We start from the raw sequence: 9566 nt of genomic DNA on the forward strand, positions 1-9566 counted from the left end.
TTACCCCCTGAACCTGATCATCCAACCCAGAGTCACCACCCTGCGGTTGAATCATTGCCTGGCGCACCAGGACTTCCTGGGGGGCACACCTACCCCCCACAAGGGAAACACTTTCCCCAAGGGCCATACAAGAGTCTGGCTGGCGCAGGTCTCCTGACCTCTGCCCATCTGACAGAGTCTGGATTCCCCCCAGCCCAGAAATGGTCTCACCAAGGTCATTCCTGGGGGGCTCTGCTCTCAGAGCTAACCCCTGACCCTCCAGGTTCTCCACTGGGGCCCGCAGCCCCCTCTCAACCCTATGCCTGGATTTCCGCCTCCTCCGCTGTAGAGCGAGACTACCAGACACCAGGACCGGCGGAACGCTATCACCAGCCACCCGCCTAAGTCCTAATGACAAAATGGGATCCTTCTGAACAGCTGGCCCTATGGCACAGGTTAGGCTCACCTCCTGGCGTTCACTCATGGAACCTTCAGGGGCCTGGGACGGTATCTTGGGCACCTTGGGCCTCAGCCCAGCCCCATTCCCTCTCCTCAGAGACGGGACATGGGGTCCCTCACCCATCCCAGTCCACTGGGACCTACCTGGGACACTCCATTCCTTTCCCACCACACCTTGTTGGGAAACACCTAGACCACTCTCATTAGGAACACCCCCTAATGTCACACCAGACCCTCTGGTACGCAACCAGAAGTCTGCCTCCTTTGCAAGCTCCCTGGGGTCAGAGAGCTCACACACTGACAAGTGTTGGCGTAACTCTGAAAAACAACAACGAAACAGGTGCTCTCTGAGAATCAGATTAAACAGCCCTTCAAAATTGTTTACTGTGCTACCCTTCACCCATCCATCTAGTGCAAGGCAGCAATCCTCCACAAACTCCTCCCAAGACTGGTGGGACAGTTTCTTACCACCCCTAAACCTTTTTCTGTATTCCTCAGGGGAAAAACCATACTTCACAATCAGTGCGTTCTTCACAGCGGAGTACCCCTCCCTGTCACTCTCTTCTAGAGTCAGTAGGGCATCCCTCCCCTCCTCAGGAATAAAACTCCCTAGGCCAGTTCCCCAATCCTTCTCAGGGATCCTGCGCTCTACCAGAGCCTTCTCATATTCCTTTAACCACTGACGTATGTCACCCCCCTCTTGGAACCTAGGTACCAGATCTATGGGTATGTGAGGAACATCTTTGCTACAGCACTGTACATTGCTGCCACCACTGGACTCCACCTGCAGCGCTGGTGAGTCCAGAACCTTCAGACTGCGCTCTAGAGCGAGTCTTTCTCTGGCAAAGGCCCTCTCTGCCTCTGCCATTCTCTCCTGTACTAAGGCCTTCTCTACCTCAGCCCTTCTCTCCTCAACAGCTAGGCGCGCTAACTGCAACTTCAGGTCCCTCTCTTCCCGCCTATCTCTTAGCTCATCAGGCGTCATGGAATGAGAGGTAGCCCTGCTTCTTACTCTGGGCCCAGCAAGGGACTCCCTATCACTGGGGCCTTCCCTGTCAACTGGCGTCCCCAACCGGTCATTCTCACCCTCCTGATCAGTCTCTCTACCACTCTCTAGGGATGAGGTCTGGGAGCCCTCCCATTGGGAACCCTCGCTACACTCAGGATCCTCTGGGTACCCCCTAAGCACACTCCCTCCCTGGGTAAATGTCACAAACCTTTCAAAGAAATTCAGAGATCTCCTGAGGTCCCCTTCTACAGGCAGCCCTCTCTCTCTACAGAACCCCTCTAATTCCTCCTGCGTGTAAAACGGCAGGTCCTCTAAATCAAAGGTAAGCCCCATCTTGAAAAGGTACAAATAACTCAACTGTGACAACCACAATACCCAAGCGTGAGAACTGAAAACAGGAAAAATGACCAAAGAGAGAAAGTTAAGAGAAGCCAAACATGTGATGGTCTAAACGCAATCCTTGTAGTGAAATAATGAGTCACAATGGTATTGTGCAAGCGCAAGTCCTATCCTCACCGCTGACTTCCAATGTTAGAAATGGGGTTTCTGGTTGGCTAGGGTATGCACCTCAGCCAGGCAGAACTTACCCACTCTAGTCAGGGCAAGGGAGTTACACGTCCAAGATAACCCCTGCTCACCCCCTTGGTAGCTTGGCACGAGCAGTCAGGCTTAACCCGGAGGCAATGCGTAAAGCGTTTGCACAACACACACATACATGTGACGCAATATCCCCACCACAAAGGAAACACAACACCAGATTATATGAAAATACACTGTATTGTACACCACGTAATTATTAGACCAACATCACATAACAGTACTATCCTGCTACCTTAGCAGTTGTCAGAACGTTACACATTAGTTACTCTGCAAACTAGCAGTAGTCACACATAACACACAGGTTACTCAGTATTCTGCAACATAAGCAGTAGTCAGGAAACACGTTATCACATTAGCACACTTGTCATAAGAATATCATAAAACGCCCATAGTAGGAACATTAGAAAACCTATGGCAAGTTAAGCAAACATATTAGCAAGTCATGCCCATAAAAGGAACATGTGCACACATATGTAAACACATCATAGGACAGGCAGGCAATATAACATAATTACAAAGTCTGTAAAAAGAACTTTAAATCAACGTTACATTAGTCCGTTTTAAAGTACCTGAAAAATGATGAAAAGGCACCTCCAGTGCCTAAAACGAATACTGGGGCGGCACTTCCAGTGCCTAAACAACCAATGGGGCCCCCGGCGCTCCTCTGCGCAAAACGGGGGCCTCCTGTGCATATTTGGGCCAAAGAGGGGCGGCACGCACCCTCTCAGCGTTCCTGACGGGCCCCTCCTGGGACCCGTAATCACTGGGGGCCCCCCGGGCCTCCACCGGCCCTCCTGTGGGGGGCCAAGGTCAGGGAAATCCTGAGGATCTGGAGGGGGGCGCCACGCACCCCCTCCACTCTGCGAACAGGCCCCTCTGGGGGCCCGCAAACTCCTGGGGTCTCCCGGGGCCTCCGCTGGCCCTTTCAGAGGGGAGACCCCTTCACAATTGCCCTGGGCCCACGAGGGGGCCCACCAGAAAGCCGGCGGCACGGGCGAGCCTCCGATGAGGCTGCTGCCCCGCCCGCACGCGCCGAGAGAGCCCTCCGGGGCTGGAGCAGGTGAGGGAGAGGCGTCCTCCTCTCCCTCCTGCTCGCACACAACGCCGGCACCCGGTCGGGCCGGCCGGTGCCCCGGGGGCGCTCCTCGGAGCGATCCCTACCCCGGGGGCACCGCTAGGAGCAGGCTTGCTCCTTGTCACGTCCCAGGTGGATTTCTTGTGCCCCGGGGGCACGGAACGGAGCGCGATCCTCGCGCTTTACAGAATTAAGTTCCCCGGGCTGCGGCGGTGATTTTCTTTCACGAAGCGCTTTTCACAGCGCTTCCGAAAATTATGCAGCCTGGGCTGCGGCGGTGATTTCCTCTCAGCAGAAACGCGCTCCAGGAAGCGCAAGGGCACAATTTAAAAGCCAGGGCTGCGGCGGTGATTTCTTTTAGGAAAAGAAAAGCGCTTTCCAAGCGTTATAGTGCATCAGCAGCCCAGCACTTAAAAGAATGCCTGTTTCTCCTCCAGCATCCTGTCAAAGATGTAGAAGATCGTTGCAGGGGTCAGGGGCCACAGCACCCTGCCCCTGGGAACAACTTAACAAGAGGGAGCACAGGGCTGGTGGGCTCAGCTACAGGCCAGCACAAAGGGTGCAGATGGTGGCAGTTCCTCCTAGTGACCAGGCAGGTCACAGGTCAGCACAGCAGCAGCAGTCCATGGCGGTTTCCTGGTGAGTCCATTCATCAGCGTTCTGTGTCCAGTTCCAAGTTCCAAGAATGTTCAAATTGTGGGGAAAATTCCCCTGTACTTATAGTCCTTTTTTTACAGTGTTTTACAATGACAGGGAGAGGAGGTTCCAGCCAGTTACAACTGGTTCTGGGAGTGCCCCCTCTCTCCTTTCAGCACAGGCTCCAAACATCAGTGGGGGGTTAACGACCCTATTGTGTGAGGCCAGGGCACAGCCTTTACAAATGTAGGTGTGCCCCGCCTCTCCCTTCTCTCAGCCCAGGGAGACTATTCAGTATGTAGATGCACCTCAGTGACACCTCCACCCTCCCTGTGTACAGGCTGTCTGAAAAGTATGCACAAAGCCCCAACTGTCACTCTGCCCAGACGTGGATTGGAGTCAAGCTGCAAAACACCAGAATCATAAGCACAGATAAATGCGCACTTTCTAGAAGTGGCATTTCTGTGATAGTAATAAAAAATACACCCACACCAGTAAGCAGTATTTATTATCACCATCACAACCATACCAAACACGCCTACGCTAGCCCTCATAAATCAGACAATACCCCTACACATAAGGCAGGGCATTTCTAATGCAATCCTATGAGAAGGCAGCACTCACAGCAGTGAGACACCAAGTTAGGCTGTTTGTCACTACCAGGACAGGCCATGCAATATGGCACATGTCCTGCCTTTCTACATACATGGCACCCTGCCCACAGGGCGTACTTTAGGGGTGACTTACATGTAGTAAAAGGGGAGTCCTGGGCCTGGCAAGTAAATTTAGATGCCAGGTCCCTGTGGCAGAAAACTGCGCACACAGGCCCTGCGCTAGCAGGCCTGAGACAGGTTTGAAAGTCTACTTCAGTGGGTGGCGCAAGCAGCGCTGCAGGCCCACTAGTAGTATTTAATTTACAGGCCCTGGGTATAGAGATACCACTGTACAAGGGACTTATAGGTAAATTAAATATGCCAATCAGGTATAAGCCAATCATACCAACTTTAGATGGGAGAGCACCTGCACTTTAACACTGGTCAGCAGTGATAAAGTGCTCAGAGTCCTAGAGCCAACAGCGAAAGGTCAGAAAAACCAGGAGGAAGGAGGCAAAAAGACTAGGGATGACCATGCGTATGGCCAAAAGTCCAACAGTATGCAATGGTGATGTTTAAAACCACAATAGGACAGTGTCATTAGGTATTTAAGGAAATGTGCGTAAAATTGTGTTCTGAAAGCACCTCTCAAAGTTTTGAGTACTGGCAGCATCATGGCTGGCATCATAGAGTGTGCACGCATGCTGACAATCTATTAAATGATGGAAGATGCATGGGTACCTTTCAGTGATATTAACGTGTGAGTCTGATTTGAAATCACTTACTTCTTTGCTAGCTGGCAGTGCTGCTGTAAACGACTGTTGCTTTATCCTGTATAGCCTCACCACAAGAAGTGAGTTCAGTAGCACTGTTTAAGGCATGGTCTTTAGCGCGAGAGTAGTATGCCACCATCTTTGGGCATTGGTGTGCGTCTGTTCAGTGGCTCTAACAGAATAAACTGCTTATTGGCTGGAATAGTAGCCGCATGTGTTGAAGTCTGTAAATCAATCGATGTAACTCAAAAAGTGAATGCATCTTCCAAAAAATAGAATGCAACAATAGAACAAAAGGACAACACAATAACATGACTGCATTAATCTCTGTGTTTCTTCTTGTCCAAGTGTGAATGACCTTGTGTACCTTTTAGTGCCTCTGTGAACCCGTGTCCCTATATCCCCATGTTCTAGTATCAATGTTGTAGTGTAAGTTTCTAAATCTACGTCACAATGTCCATGTGTCAGTGTCCCTATATCAGAGTCCTAATGTCTATGTTCCTGTATGAGTGACGATGTACCAATGACTTTGGCCCTCATTACAACTTTGTCGGTCTTCCATGAAGACCGCCAAAATCGCATGCCATAATACGGCCTGGCGGTGTCCTGCTGGTGGGAGCTGCCGGCGATGGAAGCGCCCTTTCCCATTCTCTGCCGGACGACCTCCTCTCCGGACAAGATAAGTTGATCATTGACAAGGGAGAGGAGGGGAGTGGGAGGGTGGGAGGTGTTGTGTATGCATGTATGAGTGCGTTTTGTGTGCATGAATGTATTAATGTGTGGTTGTATGCATGTCTGAATGTAGAGGTGAGTGCATGACTGCATGTAAGTGTGTATGCAGGTGTAAGTGTTGTGGTGAATGTGTGTTTGCCTGCGTGTGAGTATGTGTGTTTGCGTGTGCGTGTTGGGATGGGTGTGAGTATGTGTGCTTGAATGGATGTTAGTATGCGTGCATGAATGTTGAAGTGAATGCGTGTATTAATGTTGTTGTGAATGCATGTTTGGATGTGTGTGAGTGAATGCATGTATGAATGTTGTGAATGAGTGGATGCATGTGAGTGAATTTGTTATTGTAAGTGTAGGTGAATGGGTGTATGCATGGTGCATGTGGGTGTCTGTGTGCATGTATGCGGGGAAGGGGGTGTGGGGCCGAAGGGGCGCTGTTGCTGAAGGGGGCTTTGGGTGTTGGGGCGTTGTGGGTGAAGGGGGGTCTAGTGCTTGCTGGGGGGGCATAGGTGAGCAATCTACTGGTGACAGGGAAGAAATTCCCTGTCACTGGCAGCCTTTCCGCCATAGTTTTCGTGGCAGTGCTACCGTTGCGGAAACCATGGCGGAAAGCTGGCTCCTAATATAGACAGCGGTCTTCTGTGGACTGCCGGGTTGGAGATGATCATCTCCGGCCCGGCGGTTCCGACCTCCATGGCGGTATGAGTGGAGATGTGGAGGGTTGGCAGAGGCCAACCTGCGCACTCATAATGGGGTGGTCTGCACCACCAGCCTGTTGGTGGTGGGACCGCGACATTTACCCTCGTGGTCAGAAGACCGCGAGGGTCAAAATGAGGGCCTATGTGTCCCTCTGCCGACTTCAGTGTCCCTGTGTCAGTGTCCCAGTGCCAAGATTCCATGTCAATGTCTGTGACCTTGTCCTCGTATCACCGTTCTAATGTGGGTGCGCCCATCAGTCTTCAGTATAAGCGTTGATGTCCCAGTGTCGGTGCCTCCCTGGCAGTTTCTGTGCGTCATTGTTGGTGCTGTAGTGCAACCTAGTATCAGTACTTTTATGCTGGTGTCCATGTGTTGAGTCATTTTCTAGTGCCATTGTTGTAACTTCTCTGTGTCATTTTTCCAGTATTGGTGCACTTGTCTCAGCATTTGTCAGGGATCCTGGGTCAATGTCCTCATGTCAGTGGTAGTGAATATGTGTCAGTGTCCGCTGTTTGTTTTCCGTGTTTGTTTTTGGTGTCCGGGTCAGCATCCCTATTTCCTCATCCACTCACGTCTCATAGTCAGTGTCCCACTGCCAATGCCCCATGTCAGTTCTTCTATATAATTTTTCATGTGCCAGACTTTGCATCCCAATGTCAATTTCCCCATGTTACTTTCAGTGTCTCTGTGTCAGTGTACTCTTTTTTTTTTATGACAGTGTTTGAGTACCCAGGCAGGGCCACTGCAGCAGTACCCAATGGTCTTGTTAGTGTCCCAGTATCAGTGCCAATGCCTGTGACCCTATGTCAGTGACTCCATGTCTGTATTCTTGTGTCAGTATTCCTAGGTCAGTGGTATAGGCCATTTTCCAGTGGTGTGTGCCCCAGTCAGTGTCCTTGCGCTATTGTACCTGTGTTGTGTCATTGTCCTGGTGTTGTGTAAAGCGTCAAGTATCTCAGTGCACCTATGTCAGTCTCCTAGTGTCACAGCATCCTGCCTTTGACCGAACATCAATATTTGCCCTCTGCCAGTGTACCATTGTCAGTGTTGATACCAATGATCTATATCAATATCCCAATGTCATTATTCTCATGTCAACATTTCCATGCCATTGTTAATGCCCATGTGTTAGTGTTCTAGTGTCTGTGTCTTAGTAGCAGTGTCTACATCCAGTCAGTATCAACATGCCAACATCAAAATCGGGCAACATAATATTCAAGCAGTTGAACAATAGGCACAATAAATTAATATCTCGCCCACTAATTTTCTTTTTAAGAAAAGAGAAGCACTTCAATCACACCAAAATGCAATATGGTACATAGAGAAAAGACTACCAAGATGGAAATTACAGCGTCTACAAGGTTCACTGCACAGAGAAAGAAAAACTCTTAGAATTAAGGCCTGGTGCAGGCCCTCTATAATGAAGTGGATCAGCTTTCCTCTATTCTGTGGCTCATTGGTCAGTCCATCATTTTGACTATGCAGTTCTCCTATGCTGGCTGCAGTTATATTTGAAAGTTTAGCCAACTTAAAAATCAATGTGCTCAGGCACAGATGATTACCGAATGTGTGTTGAATTCGGGTTATCCAAGCATTGGCATGTAACCTTTGTTCACATGAGGAGAGCAGTCAGTGAAGACTGCAAAAGGCATTGTGGATATGTAGTAGCAAACACTTTTGGTTATGGGGTTCCTTTTGCCCACTTGAGAGAGGTCCTCGGGATGTGGCAAGGGGAGAGTCAGCACAGGCCCTCTGTCATCCTCTGTGGTGGTCACTGGAGTGGGCACAGTAGTGGATCACCAGACATTCTAGTTTGGTCTTTGTTTTGACACTCCCTTGGCAATCTGCTTCTTCTGAGCTGCTCTTCTTCCCATACTTGGTGGCCTGGTTCCTACTCTGTGAGTAGACAGCTCCTATGGGACTTTAGGCATTGTCCCCTACTCCCTGGGATGCTGGCTATCAGCGAGTGTAATACTGGATTCTAGCAACTCGTTGAATACTCTCCCTGGTATCAGGGTTGACATTGGTCAATCAAGCAGATTGGGATTAAAATAAAGTGGGAAAGTTGGTGTTCCTCTTTAATTTATGGTTTCCAAACAGGAGATGTGGATCCATTGTCTATAGTTCAGGAACTGGTTTTAGGTGGTTACCTTTCATAACTTCATCTTCTTTTTACTGAGTAGATAGATGCTTTGCATAAGCTGATGAATCTGACAGCAGGTAGTGATGATGCTTAGTCCAAGCAGAAGTACAGAGAACACAAGCACTATAAGTGTGAAGCTCTGCCCTTGGCTTTCACCTGCACTTTCTGGATGGGCTACTCAAGTGAAGACAAAAGACCCTTAATCTGTCAAGATCTAATAAGCACCAACCTGTTGTGCTTGGTCCGTTGATGCAAGCTAGATCAACATGTTACCTGCTCCCAATTTCTCTCTTGGGCTCCCGCAACCACAGTCTTGAAAGCCAATAGTCGTGAGTTGCCCATTAGAGGAAAGAAGAATGGTTTGAGAAAGAGTGTGTTGATGCTCCAGTTGTGGACTGCAGTCAAAATGCCACCTGCTGCTCGGTTTGGTGTCCTCTACTCATGTTTTTCTCCAGTTTCCCTGTGTTCCATTTATCTGGTGCTTCCTCTTCCTCCTCTCAAGAATCTTTCAGGGTTTCTTTTGAATTGAGTAATTTCCAAAATAAATGTTTTCTCTGCAACGCAATTCTCAACTTTTTCTAATTTGTGAGACTCTCCAGTGAGTACGGCAATGCAATGATTTTCATGTGTCTTTATGTAACCCACCCTTTGTAATAGATGGCCAGATAACTGAAACATTGTGCATTGCAATAGTAATACACACAAACATTTTAACATAACTTTTTTTCTTCTTAAACTGTCTTTGGTGCAGGGTCCTTGCTACACTAATATTCAGTCATCAGGAGTTAATCTCAAAAGTTCTAAAGGTCAATATTTTGTCTGGTCTTTCCTAACAAGCACTTGTACATGTACATAGAATTACGCAAATGTGCCG

Source organism: Pleurodeles waltl, chromosome 3_1 (genome assembly GCF_031143425.1).
Source record: "Pleurodeles waltl isolate 20211129_DDA chromosome 3_1, aPleWal1.hap1.20221129, whole genome shotgun sequence".
Taxonomy (NCBI): Eukaryota; Metazoa; Chordata; class Amphibia; order Caudata; family Salamandridae; genus Pleurodeles; species Pleurodeles waltl.